Here is a 20,722-nt window from a genome sequence, read left to right on the forward strand (position 1 = left end):
GGAGGGGGTGGAGAGAGGGGAGAGAAAGAAGATGATTCTTGTAACTGAGGAAAATATTGTAAATTGACTAATTAAATAAAATTTTCAGAAATAAAAATAAAAGAATAAATTAAAAAAAGAAATTTATGTCAGTAACAGGGTCCTCAGACTTTATAAATCAGGGAGATAACTGTTTAATTTTATGTCTATTCTTAGGAGCTATTGTCTGAGAGTATTAGTTGTAAGTTCAATCAATTGCCTGGACCTTATACTAGAATTTGTCAACTATTAGCTAACATAGTATGAGTATGTTAGTTTTGTTAATTAATTATTTGTATCAGCTATCAAAAACTTATAAAAACAACTGTGAATATCCTCAAGATGTCTTTCATCACAAACTACCCATGAATAAAGTCAGTTTTTCAGCTCAGAATTATGGTTCATAGATTTCTTAATTTATTACATCAGAAATACAGAGAGTAATGCATAATTTGCACCACAAAAGAAGGAACTCCCAGTCTAAAAGCAAATCGAATCATACCTATTTTAATTTTACCTGTTTCATAAGGTTTTTTTCTTGTATAAGCTGTATGTCCTCTTTTTCAATATAAGTGTACAAATATGTATTTCATGATAGCACTTGTATAGTCTATATCATATTACCTGCCATATCCAGATGAGGAAAAGGAAGGAGGGAGGGTAAGAACATACACTGAAAAATATTAGAAAATGACTGTTTTAAAAATTATATCTATGTATGATTGGGGAAATTATAATTAAAAAAGAGAGAGCAATGTCTAACTTAAGGATTTTAAAACTCTTATCTCCAGATCATCAAATATTAAAAATTTTGAAGATGAACTTAGTCATCTCAAGGCTAAATTAATCTGTATATTAGTTTTCCTTTCCATAATGAGATAATATTGCAAAAGAATCTCAATGGGAAAGGGTAGGAAATTTTTAAAGTAGTCCTTTAGAAGCTAAATATCTTTAGAAGATAGTGAAAGAGTTATATAAAAATAAATCAGGTTGTGAGTAGTTTGATTCTAATCTTAAGGTTAAAAGAGAGAAAAACAAGATATTATAAAAAAGAATACACTAGAAAGGGAAGAGGGTGAGATTTGCTTTTTCTCATAAATAGACTGAAGTTTAAATAGATGGGCAAAGCAAAGTGAACACATATACAAAATTTTGGTCTAGAAATATATATCAAACTTAAATGGAAAATGATTCAGAACAGAGAGACATCATTTAACAGGGGAGAAATATTGCAGAGGGAAAAATGACAAGAAAATCATCCTGATCCTGAAGTGGGGATTAAAAGTCAAAACACTAAGAATCTGAAGTGTTTTAGATGGCTGCTTGGACAATTGAGAAATTTAGGGTTAAGGTTAGGTTTAAATTGGGAAAAAAATGGTACATGAACATAATGGAATATTTATTGGTAGTATAATCCTGAGTAGGGTGAACTGATACTAAGTCAAATGATCAGAATCAAGAATATCAATCACCATGACAATATTGTAAAGAGAAACAACTTTGAAACTAATGAATAAACTTAAATGATCAAGTTTTCAGAGAGAAGTGATGGACTCAATGGAAAAAGAGACCTACATTTTTGGACAGTAACACTAAGGGAATTAATTGTGTTTGTGTTACAAGACCTCCCACAAATTTGAGTTTTGGAGGAGAAATGAGCTTCATGATAAGGTGGGGTTAACAATAATGATGCTTTGCTGACCATAGCAATATAGTAAATTTACACACACAAGAAAGAGAAGGAAGTTCAAATAGGAGCACGACAAACATTTTGAAATGAAAGTATAGAATTATGTACTTAAAGCAAATTGTCTGATGTAGAGTTCCTGGTTTAATATAGAGTCCAATTTTTCATTTGCATATTTTGCTTTATGTATGTAATCTTTATGTTGTTTAATTTTAGTAATAAAAGTTAAGCTCCCCCCAAAAAATAAGTAAACTGAAATTATATATGTGTGTGTATGCATGTGTCTACATTCTTCAGTTGGAGCTCATGAGATAATTTTTTGAGTGGATATAGAGCTAGAGATTCTAGAGTCCTGCTGTGTAAAGGAAGATTCCCAAATGCTTTATTGTAATACCTAGGGAATCTCTTTAGCAATTTCCCAATTTGAATGAGATGTTTAAAAATTGACGATAGGTCTTTGATCTTCTACTTACTTCTTTGTAAAATGGAGATGATAACATTTGTTATATATATACATATATATATGTATATACGACTTTTATATTTTTATACATTTAGAATATATATAATATTTTTGAGGAAAATGTTTGAAAGATTGAAAATGTGATATAAATGCTAAGTATTAATTAATGTTAATCTGGTTAATAACAATTCCTTATCTATTTTGTGAACATAATAGAATTAGGTCTCAGTTTTTGCTGAGTTATATACAAGACCCAAGGATTAGACTTTCAAAGCATGATAACTTTCCTTTTTTATTTTGACTTACCAAAAGTAACAATAATGTATCTATTCTAATCTTACTTTTTCCGAAGAATTTTTAACATTTTTATCACAAAAAGCAAACATCTTTTCAATGTGAAAATGTTATTTCTTCTTTATCTTCTTTATATATAATTATGCTATAAAATTTATTCAATTGTAAAAATACTTTCAGTTAATTTGTTTTTTTTTTCAATTTGTTATTTCCCCTTTCCCTCCTATCTAGAACTAATATTTTCACTGTTGACCTCATTTTCACTCATTCAACTTCAGATTGTCACTAACATTGACTCTATGTTTAAGAAATAGGCATTTTGGAAAAGATTTAATTAGTTTACAAGGTTATGGTTCTGTAGTACTTAACACTTCTCTATTAGGATATATAGGCAAAATTGTGCATAAGAGATAGTATTGCATCAAAGTCCTTTCTTTGCCTATTGTATAATGATATGATATTAGATTTAGAACCCAAAGCAAATGAAGAGTTGTGATCCAAAACCATAACTTTACACATAAAAAATCTGAAATCCACAGAGGTTGCATGACTTACCATAGATGGAACCTATGTCCTATTAATCAAAATCCTATAGAAATTACATGATATTTTCTCAGTTGGAAAGGCTCTAAAAACAGTCATACTTTGTCCACTATGAATCTGTATAGAGGAAGTGGCTGTGTTGATAATAAGTAATCTAGATTTATGGGTAACCTTAATTCCCAAACTTGATTCATTCTTGCTTTCTTCCAACCCTGACCTTGTTCTTTCAGACATTAAAAAAAATAAAAAGAAAAAAGAAATACTTTCTATACAAAACCATCCTGATTGCTTGTGAAATTTCATGTTACCCTACCTGTAACACTGTCTAGTTCGTTCATTAAAGAATTAAACTTATTTAAGCCAAAAAATTGGAGAACATTCATCTAGAGTTCTGTTGTAGGAATATGTGATTAGCCTTTTGCTGCAAATCAGGAGATCCTACAGGACAGAAGCAGAGCCAAGATTCCAGAGCTCTGTAGAAGACATCTTCTGGCAGTAATTGCTTCTCTGGAGGAGATGGGGGAGATGGTGGAGTTGTTCTCTGGAGAAGGAGACTTTTAAACTGCCAAGAGCCTGGAACCTACCTTCAAATGAGTTTTCAACTTCTGGAATTGGTAGAGACAGTGGTTTCACTCCACACAGGTGGACTGTGTGAGTGAAGTCATTTCTCCCCTTCCTGATCCTGTGTGTTGCTATTGATTTCTACTGGGACTTCTGCCAGACCCAAGAGTACATCAGTGAGAATTCCTTTGGCCTTTGTTCCTATACCAACAAGTCCTTCCCTAATTTTAATATAGTAATTGAGGATTAATTAATATAGGTTAGAAAAATGGACTTATAAGTAGAGTAAACATTGGTTAGTGGGGTTTAGTACTGTGACTTTGGGGGTATGATCAGATCTTCCCAATTCCCTTCTGTTTCTTCCCTTAGCTTAAATAAACTATTAGTTATATTTATTTATCTGTGCTTATTATTCTATATACTATTTCAATACACAGAATGCATCCAGGTTCATTAGCATGAATAGTTGAAGTCTGAGGCTATATATGTTGCCAAATAACCAATTAATTTTTTCAGTTAATGCCCAAATTGATCAAATATTTGGTTTTTATATCATATCATAATCACTTCAACAGAGAAGCAGCAATTTCTTATGAACTTTTAAATAACTTTGCATTAGAATTTAATCCAGTTCCATATATCTACATTGAGACAAAAAAGTATTTTGCTGTAATTACATTTCTGGGGAGGGTGGGAATCATATGAAAAAGGAATTTTACTATAATTGTATTAAAAGCAATTTTTTTCTTTATTAACTTTGGCTCTAAAAGATGTGGCTAATTAACCTTTTTTTTCTTTTAGTTCATTTCAAGGGAAATTTTCTAGTTATAAGAGAAAACAGTTAGACCAAAATGATTTTCTAAATGTGATAGTTTAAATGATATGAAACAGTAAAAAAAGATTTGATTTGAAGAGATTTTTGTCCTATATTTTCATGACTTTGATTCATTACTGTGTGGACAGAATTAAGTTCAAGATAGTTTTGAAAGGTGTGCAAGCTGTTAACTTTACAGTGATTAATGGCAAGACAAGATATCGGGCATCTAAGAGTTGAGAACCCATTAACTTGGGAGAAAACTGAAAAAAAAAAAAACCAGAGGGAAAGAATAAGTTGCACTAGCAAAAGGAGAGGAAGAGCAATGTACTGCTCTTGATTGGAGTTTGAGGTGTTTCTGAAGCCATGTAGAATTAACAAAAGGAATTTCAAAATATTCTTCCTCTTTTGCAGGACTATCATGACAACAAATTTTTTTTTTTTAAAAAAGCATTACAGGAAGTGAAACAGAAATAAAAAAATAACCAAATGCAACTTTAAAGAATACCAAGATTTTTAAATATTGATACTGACAATTATTTTAATTTGAGGTAATAGAAAAAAAATAATCTAAATGCTTATTATTCACTACTAACTCAGTGATCTTTAATTAAATACACCATATATAAAATAAAATATAATTTTAATTAAAATGAAGGACTATAAATGACAACATAAAATTAAAAGGATCAGTTCTTGATATGGTAATATACAAAAATTCCTAGATACAAGAACAAAACTGAAACATATTAATATCTTTTTATTCTTTTTGTCCTTTTGTTCTGAATCTTTTATTACATCTTTGGAGATAACTCCTCTTGTTGAAACACTCTGAAGACAAAAATTGATCTACAGCTACTCTGTAACTTACAGAGGTCTTAAGAACTTAAGTGACTTGCCCTTAGTTTCCCAGATTATATGTCTTTAGGACCAGTCTGTCCAGTACTTCATAAAATAAAAGCATGTTAACATTGCTTCAAATTAAATATCTCTATATTATTTTTAAATATATCCTCAATTATATTTTAAGTCCAAAAATGCATATTTATTGCAGTGTAAGAGTATATACATATACATATTAACTGGGTGAATACCATAAATATTTTTTTTCAGAAAGGTCAGTTATAATTCTAACCTTTTCTATACCAATGAAGAGCTTCCTCACTGAGGCACTCTATTTTTCAATAACTTCCAGCAAGATTTCCTTTGTAGATCATATCACATCACAAAAGTATGCTTTAGTTTACAAAACTAAAAGCCTAATTCATTTCCCAGACAACAAAAGGATCTATGGGTCATCAGGAAGAAAACGTTGTCCCTAAATTGTTTTAGGTTATCTTCAGTTTCCTACTGAGAATCAATTACCCACTCATTTGTAAATGTTGCTTTTGTCAGGCTCCTGGTTACCTTTTTGCAAATTATTGTTTGAGGTGATTAAATAATGGATGTGAGCCTATACATCTTTTCCCTCAATTATTACTCACCTAGTAGAGAACATGAGATTGTAAACTGAGGCATTAGTTCCATGGGTTTTAGGTTGATTTTTCCCTATGGGGGGGGGGGGGAGAGAAACACCCTGGACTGATGAGACTCCCTAGAGATCTCCATTCCACTGTAGGATTTAAAATTAAATGTCCAATACTTCAAGTATTATTTTTATAAAGTTTATTATCTAACAAAATTGAGCCACATGACTGAGTTTTTCTTCCTGCTCAAAAATATCACTCTGCTAAAGGGGCTGCAACAAGAAGGTAAAAGACAGAGAGAGGGACCTCCACACAATTTATGCCCTGTCTATATCAGCACGTAACAACAGGAAGTGAGTGGGGTTCTGGGAATCATAGTTTTGCTGGGAATGGTAGCTTCGCTGGGGATCATAGTTTATAGGGTAACAGGTTCTAATTACACCAACCCCCCTGAGATCCTTTGGAAGACTTGTCTCCCCAATGGTTCCTATAAACAAAACCAATGATTGCTAGGTGTATTGACAAAAAGCCAATTGGGGGAAGTCCCCTTTGGCATAAGAGTATACATACAAAATAAATATGTTACAACCCCACACAGTTCAATTTCACTACAACCCAAAGTTCATTCTGCATCTTTCAGTGCAGTATGAGATTTCTGTAGGTATCTACATGGTGCCTTCTCCAAGAAGTTCACTTCCTGGATTCTGGGAGGTAGCAAGTATCTTAATTTTTATAAAACTAGACTTTTATGACAATCCCCCCTGATGAGGGTTTGGAAAAGTGCACAGATCAAGTCAGGATACATTAATTTTCAGTAAGAAAATAGCTTTTCAAAAAACAGTAGTATAGCACCTAATTCAAGAAAACCTTTTGGGTCTAAAATGTCACCAAGAATCTAGATCATTTTGGTGGAAGTTGATTAAGCTGAAGAGTTAAAAATCATCCAGAGGCTATTTAGGCTTCATGGGAAATGCTCCCTCTTGGGAGCTATCCAGGAATAACATGCCCTATAGGAAAACTTTTTCAACTCCTCTGGTATGAGACTGTAACAGCCATAAAAGGCAAGTTTTATATGTCTCTTCCATTACATTTTTATAAATGTGGAGATGAGGATTAGTGCTATAAAACTTCACTTCAACTACTAAATGGACTCTTACCTTTTCTTACAAATAACTAAAATATACTTTTACAATGGTATTTTCTCCAGTGAGACATGCTTGCACTTCTACTTCCTCTCTGTAGTTTAGAAGAGTAACCTCCCCATCCCTTCCCCCTAGGGCAATGATGGTGGACCTCTGATATGTGTGTTAGCACTGACTTGCATAGCCATTTTCAATGACATGTGGACACATATGGGCTCAGAGTGCCTCAGGACCCAGGAGCCAAGCCCACAGCAGTGGCTGTGGCCATTCCCTGGACCAGCCCAGGGGGAAGGGCTGCTCCACAAGTTGACTGACAGTGCAGGGGGGTGAGCGGTGGGTGGTGCTAGGTGGTTGGGGTACATGGGACTCCTGTGGGGGCAGTGAGGAGGAGCATGTGTGGGCAAGTAGGCTGGTAGGTGGCAGCCTCTGCTTTTGTAGTTCCCCTAGGTCAGCAGGCTGGGAAGGTGTGGGGCCAAGCCAGTGGAAGGTTGGGAGGGGCTCCAGCCCACATGAAACAGGAGTGCCTCGAACTGATTACAACATACTTTACCAGCCTAAAAAATACAGCAATGTCTTTACTCACAATTTTTCCCTCTACATACTTTTGTGAGACCTTACTCTCAGGGTAAATAATATCACAACCAAAAAAAGAAACAGATTGACAGATGAAGTTAGTAGCTCTTGCTTGGGCTTGAAGTGAACAAAATACATACCTTCAATTGAAGATTTAGCCAATGAAATTCAGCAAAAAAAAAAAAAGTCACTAATAAGCAGGTTACTTAAAGAATTCCACCTCCCCCTCACTTACCTTAGTTCATAGCACTGCACACAACTTAAATAATATCAAGTCCAACAAAAGTAATCTACTGACAGATGAACAAAGAAGTCACTAAGCAGATAAATAATTAGTTTTTGGTTTATTAAATATAGTTATATATTACAAATATGCATTTTTGTTATTTAAGCTATAAATATTGTGAAATTATAGCTTTTTTCTCAAAATGTCACACCACCCAAGTTATGCTCAATTTTTTTGAGAATTTTGACAAACCAAGTTCAAAAGTTTGCCCATCACTGCCCTAGGGGGAAAATGTCAGGGAGCAGCTTGCTTCCCCTGCCGAGTGGACAGGGAGTTAAGAGGGATTGCCTAAGGAAAACACACTCAGGCTTCCAATGCAGCCTGCAAGTATTCAACTGTTGGCAATGTAAGGGAAAGAGGGATTTATACTTTCCAAGCCTCCAGAGAGTTGCTCCAATCAGCCACAGTAACAGCAGCAGCAGAAGCAACAGCAGTACCAGGTGGGAGCTCCAAAGAGAGTTCGGGGGCAGGGGGTGAAAAGCTGTGGCAAAAGAAACGTGGTTTCTTTTCACAGTAATATACTCAGAGAGAATTAATGGTTCTTTATTTTATTTTATTTTTTTAAACCTTTACCTTCCATCAGGGAGTAAATACTGTGTATTGGCTCCAAGACAGAAGAGTGGTAAGGGCTAGGCAATGGGGGTCAAGTGACTTGCCCAGGGTCACACAGCTGGGAAGTGTCTGAGGCCAGATTTTAACCTAGGACCTCCCGTCTCTAGACCTGGCTCTCAATCCACTGAGCTACCCAGATGCCCCTGAGAATTAATGATTCTGAACCACATTTTGAGTTCATCCATGTGTTTGTCCACACCCTCCTCAGGGGGGATTGTATAATTGTCATAAAATTTTAGTTTTATAAAAGTTAAGACACTTGCTAACTCCCAGAATCCAGGAAGTGAACTTCTTGGAGAAGGTACCATGGAGATGCCTAAAGAAATCTCACATTGCACTAAAAGATCCAGAATAAACTTTGGGTTGTAGTGAAATTGAACTTTGTGCGGTTGTAACACATTTATTTTGTATGTATACTCTTATGCCAAAGGGGACTGCCCCTGAATTGACTTTTTGTCAATGCACCTAGCAATCTTTGGTTTTGTTCCCTATCCCTTTTATCCCCAAATTACTGTAATTTATGAGTTGGTTATGTTTACAAGAACCATTGGGCTGACTACTCTTCCAAAGGATCTATGGGGAGATTGTGTAATTAGAACCTGTTACCATAAAAACTATGATCCCCAGCAAAACTACAGTCCACAGAAAAACTATGATTCCCAGAACCCTACTCAGTTCCTGTTGTTAGGTGCTAATGTAGACAGGAAATAAATTGGGTGGAGGTCCTTCATTCTGTCTCTTACCTTCCTAGTGCAGCTTTGGAAGAGTTAGCTTTTTGAGCAGGTAGAAAAACATAGTATTATGGTTGTATTTTATCAGATAATAAACTTTATAAAAAATAATACTTTAAGTATTGCACATTAATTTTAATTCCTATAGCACTTTCCTAGAACTAAGAGCTCTGATGTCTAAAAATCAAATTAATCTTTATTAAGTAAGGGAGCAAATTAATCTAATAATTACTCTGAGTATAATCAACTATGAATTACTTTAAAAATTCTTAGTGAAAACTTCTGGACTAAGATGATAACAGAGTAGAAGTAAGGGTCTTCTTTGCCTCACTACCTACTAATATAAAGTGCCTCAAAAGGACAAAATTCAAAATCAGATGAACGAAGGGTCTCTACCATAGGGTGCAACCTTAAAAGTAGGTAGGGTTTGGGCATTTCCACACTATAAGGGGATAAAATTACTCCTACCAAAGGTAAAGCTGATCACCCCTCCCCTACGGCACCTATGACACCAGAATTAGAGTAAGTGCAGGGCAATCTCTAGGTTCTTGAGGGCTGGCTGAGGACACCAAAGACTTACCCTGAAACCAGCAAGACTTGGGACCCCAGCAGTTTGAGGAACACAGAGCTTGGAGACAGAGATAGGGCAGATTGTGCCTGCCCACAACAGAAACTGCTGCAGACTGGAAAAATATCCTCCAGGCAAAAGTCTCTCAGGAATCCAATACAAAAATAGCCAATATTACTCCTATAGAATTATGACCAGGAAGGAACATGGCAATGGCTACCAATTCCCAAGAACTACAATCCACAACCACTATTTAAAAACAACAAGAAGAAACCCTTAATATTTGATAATTTTTGTGCAGAAAAAAATCCAGACAAAACAGGAGATAGCAGAAGACAACAAAAAAGTAAACATACCTAAACTTTCCAAAAAAATTGAAATTGATCACAAGTTCTTGAAGAGTTCAAATCTGAGATGATGAGAAAGATGGACAGAATTTGGCCAGAACAGTGGGAGATAGTTCAAAAATAAAATAATGATTTAAAATACAGGATCTCCCACTTGGAAAAGGAAGTCCAGGAATAAAATGAAATGATAAGCAAATTGGAGACCCAAATTGACCTGCTAGGAGTCATGGAAAACAGGATAGGCCCTACTGAAATGGAAAATCAAAAGATCATAGCTGAAAACCAATCTTTAAAGACTAGAATCAGGCAAGTAGAAGCTAATGATCTCAAAAAATCAAGAATTAATAAAGCAAAGTAAAAAGAATTACAAAATAGAAGTAAACATGAAATTTCTCATTGAGAAGACATATAATCTGGAAAACTGTACAGGAGAGATGACTTGACAGTCCTAGGTCTACCTGAAAATTTAGGGGGGAAAAAATCAACAGAAAACGACATATTATAAGAAAGTATTCAAGAAAACTATCCTGATATTTTTGAATGAAAGGGCAAAAGAGACATTGAAAGAATTCATAGATTACCCTCTACATTAAAATATCAAAAGAAACCCCCTAGAAATGTAATTGCCAAATGCAAGAGCTTTTAAGTTAAGGAGAAAATATTGCAAGAAGTCAAAAAGAGAAAATTTCAATGTCAAGAAGCACCAATCAGGATTACATAGCATCTGGCAGCCTCCAAAGTAAAGGACCACAAGCTTTGGAATATGATATTCATAAAAGCAAGATAATTGGGTCAACAACAAAGGATCACCTCCTCATTAAAACTGACTATGTACTTCCAGGGGAAATTATTATGGGCATTTAACAAAATAGAAGATTTTCAAGTATTTGTAAAAAGACCAGAACTAACTGGAAAAATTGATATCCAAATACAAAATATTCAAGATACACATGAAAAGGTAAACAAGAAAGAGTGGGAAAAAATAAGTTTAAGGGCTTCAATAAGGTTAAATTGTTTATGTTCCTATATGGAAAAATGATACTTGTAACTCTCAAAAACTTTATTCATTATCATAGTAGATAGAAGAATTATTCATAGCTAGAGTTTGGGATACTAAATGATTTCATATGATATGTAAAAAAGAAAAGGGTGGAAATAGAAGATGGCATCAAGAGAAACTTGAAGGAATAAGAAAATTAGAATAAATTATACCATATGGAGAGGCACATGGGAGGAAGAGGGGAAGAATATTATTATAATAAGAAGAGGAGGAGAGTGATGATGGGTAATACTTAAACCTTACTTTCAGTGAACTTAAATCTGAGAGGAAAGGGCATCTAGACCCATTGGTATAGCAAATTCTATATTAGCCTATAGGGAAGATTAGAGGGCCAAATAAAAGGGAGGAGGGGATTGGGAAGTACAAAAAGGGAGAATTAAAATTAATATATAATAACACAAATATTTATAAGATATATTAAAATAAAAACTAGTTAAAAAGTAGCTAACTCAAGCCACCTTCTAAAGAAAGAAGAAAAAGAAGGAAGAGTCCCAAAAAGTTATAAACAATACATAAAAAATAATAGTGATAGAAGAAAGGGAAGGACTAGGAGGGAAAATTAAAATGATCAGGAATACACAGGTGCTAATCATAACTATGAATGTGAATGGGAGGAACTCACCCATAAAATAGAAGCAAATAGCAGAGTGGATTAGAAACCAAACTCCTACCATATCTTCTCTACAAAAAACACATGAGGCAGGTAGACACACACTGGATATAGGTAAGAGACTAGAGCAAAATATATTGGGCATCAACTAAGAAAAATAAGGCAGGAATCACAATCATGATATCTGACAAGGCCAAAATAAAAATAGATCAGATTAAGAGAGATAGGGAAGGTAATTACATCTTGATAAAAGGCAATATAGAAAATGAAGAAGTAGCTGTACTCAACATGTATGCACCAAATGCTATAGCATCTAAATTTTTAAAGTTGAAACTATTGGAGCTTAAGGAGGAAATAGATTGTAACATGATACTAGTAGGATACCTGAACCTTCCTCTATCAGATATACATAAATCAAATAAATAAATAAATAAGAAAGAGGGAAGAGAAGTGAATGAAATCATAGAAAAATAGAATTAATAGTTATATGGAGAAAAATAAATAAGGACAAAAAGGAGTACACCTTCTATTCAGCAATACAAGGTACAATCACAAAGACTGACCATATACTAGGGCATAAAAACATTGCAAACAAATGCAACCAAGTGGTTGGTTAAAGAACAAATCATAGAAACAATCAATAATTTCATTGAAGAGAATGACAATGATAATATATTATGTAATATAATATTATATATATGATATAATATAATAATAATAAAAAACAATAATAAAAATAATTTTAAAAATCATAATAAAATCCATGGGATGCAGCCAAAGCAGAACTCAGGGGAAAATTTATATCCCTGAGTGCATAAAGAAACAAATCAGAGAGGGAAGAGGTCAATCAATTGGGCATGCAAATTAAAAATAAAAAACACTAGAAAGAGAACACATTTTAAATCCCCAGATAAAAACTAAATTAGAAATTATAAAACTTAAAGTAGAAATTAAGAAAAATGAAAGTGAATGAACTATTGAATTAGAAGCTATTTTGAAAAAACAAATAAAAAATATAAAGTACTAGTTAATCTAATAAAAAAAGAAAAGAAGAAAACCAAATTAAGAGTATCAAAGGTGAAAAGGGCGAAATCACCTCTAATGAAGGGAAAATTAAAATAATTATTAAGAACTACTTTGGCCAATTATATAACAATAAATATGGCAGTCTTGGTGATATGGATGAATATTTACAAAAATATGAATTGCCTAGATTTACAGAAGAAATAGAATACTTAAATACTCCCATTTCATAAATAGAAATCAAACAAACCATCATAGAACTCCCTAAGAAAATATCCCCAGGACCAGATGGATTCACACATGAATTATATGAAATATTTAAAGAACAAGTAATGCCAATACTATGCAAACTACTATATACAACATAAGCAAAGAAGGAGTTCTATCAAATTCATTTTATGACACAAATATGGTATTGATTCCAAAGCCAGGTAGAGCAAAAACAGAGAAAGAAAACTTCAGAGCAATCTCCATAATGAACATAAATGCAAAAATCTTAAATATAATACCAGAAAAAAGACTCCAGCAATTGATCATGATGTTTATTGACTGTGATCAGGTGGGTTTTATTCCAGGAATGTAAGGATTATTTAATATTAGGAAAATTATCCACATAATTGACCATATCAATAATAAAACTAAAAGAAAACACATGATTATATCAATAGGTGCAGAAAAAATACAACACTCATTCCTATTGAAAACACTAGAATGTATTGGAATAGAAGGACCATACCTCAAAATAACAAATAGTATATATTTAAAACTGTCACCAAGTATCATCTGCAATGGGGATAAATTAGAAGCAAGGATGCCCATTATCACCTCTATTATTTAACATTGTACTAGAAACACTAGCAGTAGCAATTAGAGAAGAAAAAGTAAATTGAGTACATTAAAATATGGAATGAAGAGACAAACTATCATGCTTTGCAGATTATATGGTCTACTTAAAGAATCTTATAAAATCAACTAAATAGATAATGTAAATAATCAACAACTTTAGCAAATTTGCAGGATACAAAATAAACCCACATAGTTCATCAACATTTCTATATATTTCCAACACAACCAGGCAGCAGTATTTAGAAAGATAAATTCCATTTAAAAACACCCTAGGCATTATAAAATATTTAGGAATCTATTTGCCAAGACAAATACAGGAATTATATGAACACAACTACAAAACACTTTCCACTCAATTAAAACTAGTTCTAAACAATTGCAAAAAGATTAATTGCTCATGGGTAGGATGAGCTCACATAATAAAAATGACAATCCTACCCAAATTAATTTACTTATTCAGTGTTATATATATATATATATATATATCAAACTACAAAGAAACTTTTTTTACTGAATTAGAAAAAATATAACAAAGTACATTTGGAAGAACAAAAGATCAAGGATATTAAGAGAAATAATGAAAAAAGTAAAGAATGGTGGCCTACTAGTATCAGATACTAAATTGTACTAATTGACAGTGGAAATCAAAAAAATATGGTACTGGCTAAGAGGCAGAAGAGAGGATCAGCTGAATAGACTTGGAGTAAATGACCTTAGCAATATAGTGTATGATAAACCTAAAGATCCCAGATTTTGGGACAAAACCCCACTATTTGAAATCAACTTCTGGGAAATTTTGAAAACAATGTGGGAGAGATTAGGTTTTGATCAACATATCACACCCTATACTCAAATAAATTCAGAATGAATGAATGACTTGAATATAAACAAGGAAACTATAATTAAATTTGGAAAACATGGAATAGTATACCTGTCAGATCTATGGGAAATGAAAGATTTTAAGACCAATCAAGAAATAGAGAATATTATATAATGTAAAATGAATCATTTTGATTATATTAAATTAAAAAGTTTTTGCACAAACAAAACCAGTGCAACCAAAATTAAAAGGGAAGTAAAAAATGGGAAATAATCTTCATAACAAAAGCCTCTGACAATGGTCTAATTACTCAAATTTATAAGGAGCTAAATCAATTGTACAAAAAAAATCAAGTCATGCCCTGATTGATAAGTGAGCAAGGTACATGAATAGGCAATTTTCTGGTAAAAAAAAATCATAATTATCAATAAGCACATGAAAAAGTGAAAAAGTCTCTTATAATTAGAGAAATGCAAATCAAAAGAACCTCACACCATGCCGATTGGTCAATATGATAGCAAAAGGAAAATAATGTTGGAGGGAATATGGCAAAATTGGGACATTAATTCATTGCTGGTGGAGTTGTGCATTGATCTAGCCATTCTGGAGGGCAAATTGAAACTATGCTCAAAGGCACTAAAGATTATCTGCCCTTTGATCTAACCATACCACTGCTGGGTTTGTACTCCAAAAAGATAATAAAGAAAAAGTATTGCACAAATATGTTTATCACCACACTCTGTGGTGGCAAAAAAGTGGAAAATGAAGGGATGTCCATGATTGTGGAATGTCTGAACAAATTGTGGCATATGTTGGTAATGGAATACTATTATTCTTTTTTTTTTGCCTTTTTATTTTTACTTTTAAACAATATTTTATTTGGTCATTTCAAAACATTATTCATTAGAGACAAAGATCATTTTCTTTTCCTCCCCCAGCCCCTATAGCTGAAGCATGATTCCACTGGGTTTCACATGTGTTCTTGATTCGAACCTATTTCCATGTTGTTGGTATTTGCATTAGAGTGTTCATTTAGAGTCTCTCCTCAGACATGTCCCCTCAACCTCTGTATTCAGGCAGTTGCTTTTCCTCGGTGTTTTTACTCCCACAGTTTGTCCTCTGCTTGTGGATAGTGTTTTTTCTCCTAGATCCCTGCAGATTGTTCAGGGACATTGTACTGACACTAATGGAGAAGTCCATTATGTTTGATTGTACCACAGTGTATAAGTCTCTGTGTATAATGTTTTCCTGGTTCTGCTCCTTTTGCTTTGCATCACTTCCTGGAGGTTGTTCCAGTCTCCATGGAATTCCTCCACTTTATTATTCCTTTTAGCACAATAGTATTCCATCACCAACATATACCACAATTTGTTCAGCCATTCTCCAATTGAAGGGCATCCCCTCATTTTCCAATTTTTGGCGGAATAGTATTATTCTTAAAGGAATAATGAACTGGAGGAATTCCATATGAATTGGAATGACCTCCAGGAATTGATGCAGAATAAAAGGAGCAGAACCTGGAGAACATTATGCACAGAGAAGGATACACTGGCACAATTGAAGGTAATGGACTTCTCTATTAGCAGCAATTCAATGATCCAGGATAATTCTGAGGAACTTATGAGAAAGAACACTATCCACATTCAGATAAAGAACTCTTGGAGGAGAAACACAGAAGTAAAACTATTGCTTGATCGCATAGGTTGATGGGGATATGATTGGGGATGTAGACTCTAAATGATTACTGTACTGCAAATATTAATAATATGGAAGTAGGTCTTGATCAATGACACATGTAAAACCCAGAGGAATTGCTTGTTGACTACTGGAGTGGGGTGGGAGGAGGGGACAGAAATAACATGAATCATGTAACCATGGAAATATATTCTAAATTTTTAAATTAAAAAAATATACTTAAAAAATAAAATAAAATTCTTTGTGAAGAGTCAGGAAAGGGGTTAGATAGGACTTAAGGGAGGTATTTGAGATGGTAAAGGTGGAGAGTTCCCAGGAATGGTTGAAGACCGCCATGTGACAGGGGAATAAAGGCATATCTTGTACATGTTTTTAACATTTCAGTAAGATAAGTGTATGAAGTGCTAGTCTCAAGCTTATAGCAGTAGAATTATCCAGGGAGTCTTAGAGTCAGGTGTCCTATAGTTGAGACCAAATAATAAAACTCAGAGATAATCTTGGACCAGTTATGGTTTACACAAAAACCCAGTGAATTTTGACTAGCTCTGCTCAGAGACACCATGAAAACTGGAATGGAATGAACCAGTGGTAAGATGGACTTCAGCCAGGCTGTAATTTTCAAAGATAGTTTCTTCAGGTCTCTCTAGATTACGAAGACAGTCATTTTCTTCAAATCATTCTGAGTCTCAAGTAAATTAAATCCTTCTTACACATTTTCACCATTCATACTGAAGGGCAACTCTAGCATATTAAGAGAGTTATCCAAATAATTTACACAGGTTAAAAGGTTTAACTGAAAAAAATACACTAGGAATTGATAGGAGCTTCTTGAAAAATCAAAACCAAATATTCATTAGATGAATTTATTTTGTTTAGGCAAATAAATTTTTAAATATTTCTATTCAAATATTTAGTGTTTTATGATCTCTCTTTAAAGACATATTGATATATGGATGATACAGACATAGCTATCTATCTATATCTATTTGCCTATCTATATTTCCATATCTAGAAATAGATGTGTGTGTGTGTGTATGTATGTGTGTGTTGGAGAGAAAGAGAGAGAGAGAGATTTAGTGAGCAAATATGTCTATCAATAATTCACTGAATCTCCCCATCCAACAATTCTGTTTATGAAATGACATGAATTAAGAGTCAAATAGCAAAAATTCAACAATAAAAAAATCAATCTCAAGTCCTTATCACCATGCATGGAACATAGTGGCACTTAACAAACATTTATTGGATTCTACTATATTGGGGAAAAAAAGAAAGAAATCATAAAATAAGGGATTAGTAATAATTAATTAGAAATTGGAATACATAGTATTCAGTGTAGAATTTTAAAATACAATTAATGAATGAGAAAAATAGGACCAATCAATTAATAATTTTTATTCAAATTTATTCAATGAATAAATATTTATTGTGTGTTCTATATATCTATTATGGAGAATGTCTCTAAAGAACTTTAAAGTTAGTAGAATTGGAAAAAAATATACTGAAGTGAAAAAAATTTCAGCATAAGAAAAAGGAAACAACTTTAATAAACTAAGCAAATTCCGAGCAAGCTAAAGTAGCTGACTATCAGGTATTCAAGCAGAATAAACCAAATATCACTATCCTTTTCTGTCCTCCATACTTGACATCTTTTCCTTTTGTACATCTTCCTTATGGAATTCCTACCTCCTTTTAAGAAAGTGCCTTCTTAAGTCATTTCCTGATCCCCTTTCTCTAAGTGATATACAATTGATATACCTGATGAAATTATTTTAAATTTACTCATCAATAAACATGGCATATCTCAAAAAAGTCAGACACTATACTTTTAAAATTAAAGGGCTATGGTTTCATCTCTTTCATGCTATAAATAATTGCATTCACAGCTTGTAAAAGGGGTGAAATATTGACTCATATTCTGACTGACATATTTGCAGATTGTAAAGTGTAGAAAAACCTGAGAGTAACTCACTCATAGCTTATTTATATGATGTGCAAAGAAATATTTAAAAAGAACCCTTTAAAATCCACACAAATATGTAGACAACACGTTTTCTAAATAGTCAATAATAGCATCAGCTCTGACAGTTAAGGAAAAAAAGACAGCTGTGGAAGAACATAGTTATTGAGAGATAATGTATCTTTTTTCTTTTCTTTTAAATATTACCCAGAGTGAAGAAAATAATAAATTAAATTACTCTCTGCTGAAGCACATTAAATCCTTCACCCCAACCAATTGATAATAGTTTCCTACAGAAAAGTAATTCTCCTAGTAGGAGATTTGGTGCACAATAATCCTTCAGTTTCCAAAAACAGAGTCAAATTGAACAGCACAGAAGAGAATTCTAGGGATTCCAGTAAAGACAAATATAAACAACAATGCGACACACAGCAGGAGGGAGCTATAGGAACATAAAAGACATGAGCAAAAAGCTATGTTGGAGGTAGATGTTGCCTTGACAAGGTTTTATACATTTGTGTATACTCTCTAGTAGTATTCTCAAGTTATTTCTGCTGGTTGTAGGATAGTTTTGGGGTAGTGTATATGCAATTTTATGGGATATATATTCTATGTAATTTCAGGAAATGTTATTCACTTGGTCTAATTATGGAACTTGGCTAAGTTATATGTACCAAAATGGGGTTACAAACTAGAGTTTTAGGAATATAGATCAACAAAGAACTCTAAAACTAATGTGGCTGATAATCTGGGAAAATAAATTTAAATGTCAAGTTAGGTAGGGATAGGTCTGAGAAACACTATACAAATATGTAGGCATCCATGTCTACATAAATTGGACTAGATTTGAGATTCCATGGATACAATGAACCCCCTGTGAAAAATATGTGCGTCTATGTATGCATATATATGAAAATATACATGGAAAAATATGCATATACATATTTATTTATTTATTTCCACCAATACTAAATGTCATTATCTCTGAAACTTGTGATCTTAGTTGCCTGGGACTTAGAAATATTAAGTTAAGAGCTCAGATTCACATGGATGACATGCATCAGTGATATTAAAAGGACTCAGACTTTCCTAACTCTGAAACCAACTCTCTTTCTACTATACCAGCAATGGTTAACCTTTTAGAGACTGAGTATACGAACTGAAACTCTCATGCCACATGTGAGTTTCCCCATTACCCCAGCAGGGGAGAGAGGAAGCTTTCCCATTGGACTGCTGTGCAGAGGGGTAGGTGATAGGAAAATGTCCTAAGGCTTGATGGAGAGGGGAAGGGGGGAAGCTCCCTCTGACACTCATGCCATGGGTTCACCAAAACAGTATTATACCATGCTGTCACATAGGTATATATGTATTCATGCATATAATATAAATCTAACTGTATACATACATATGAGGCAAAGAGAAAGAAAAAAAAAACCAAGTAGGAAAGAATTGAAATGAGATGAGATGAGAGAAGAGGAGACAAGAGATGAAAGAAGAGGAAAGAACTGGAGAAAACAGAAAGCAGTTGATGAAGTATACAGCTTGAATTAAGGAATACAGGCTAAAATCCTACTTTTGACAGTCAGTCTTATTCTGAAGGTCATAAATTCTATTCCTTAGGATTCATCTAAAAAGTGATAGATGGAATTAGATCAACAAAATATTAAATATATCATTTTAGATCATAATGCAATAAAACTACATTCAATGAAGACATAAAATATACATAAAATTAATGGGAAAAGAAATAATTTAATCCTAAAGTATGAGTAGGTCAAAGAATATGTGAGAAAAACAATTAATATTTTTGTTAAAAAATATAAATATGAGACAACATATCAAAATTTATTAGCTACAGATAAAGCAGTACTTGTGGAAAATTTGTGTCTCTAAAAGCTTACATCAATGAAATAGAGAAAACATATATTAATAAAGTGGGCATGTAACTAAAATGAAAAACCTAGAAAAAGATTAAATTAATAATCTCCAAATAAATGTCAAATTAGAAATTCTAAAATTTTAAAAATTGATTAATAAAAATTGAAGTAAGAAAAAGCATTGAACAAATAAATAAAATTAAAAGCTGGTTTTAAGGGGAAAAGTACCAGAGGGCAGCTAGGTGGCTCAGTGGATTGAGAATCAGGCCAAGAGATGGGAGGTCCCGAATTCAAATCTGGTCCCAAACACTTCTAGTTCTGTGACCCTGAGCAAGTCACTTAACCCCCATTGGCTAGCCCTTACCACTACAATGCCTTGGAACCAATACATAGAATTGATTCTAAGATGGAAGGTAAAGGTTTAAAAAGAAAAAAAAAAGCAAAGAAACAAAATAAGTAAACTATTGGTTAATTTGATTTTTAAAAAATCTAAATTACTAGTATCTAAAGAGTAAATTCACTTTCAATGAAGAGGCAATTAAAGTAATTATTAGGAGTTATTTTGCCCAATTATATTATGATAAATCTAATGTGAAGATTAAATTTATCTCTCCCCTGATTGTGAAGATTAAATTGTAACTCCTGCCCATTTTTAGATTTAATCACCAAAAATGTAAACATCCTACTTAAAAATTGAGTAGGAAGATCTGCCTGTTTTTAGGTTTG

The sequence above is a fragment of the Monodelphis domestica genome, chromosome 2 (assembly GCF_027887165.1).
Source record: "Monodelphis domestica isolate mMonDom1 chromosome 2, mMonDom1.pri, whole genome shotgun sequence".
NCBI lineage: Eukaryota > Metazoa > Chordata > Mammalia > Didelphimorphia > Didelphidae > Monodelphis > Monodelphis domestica.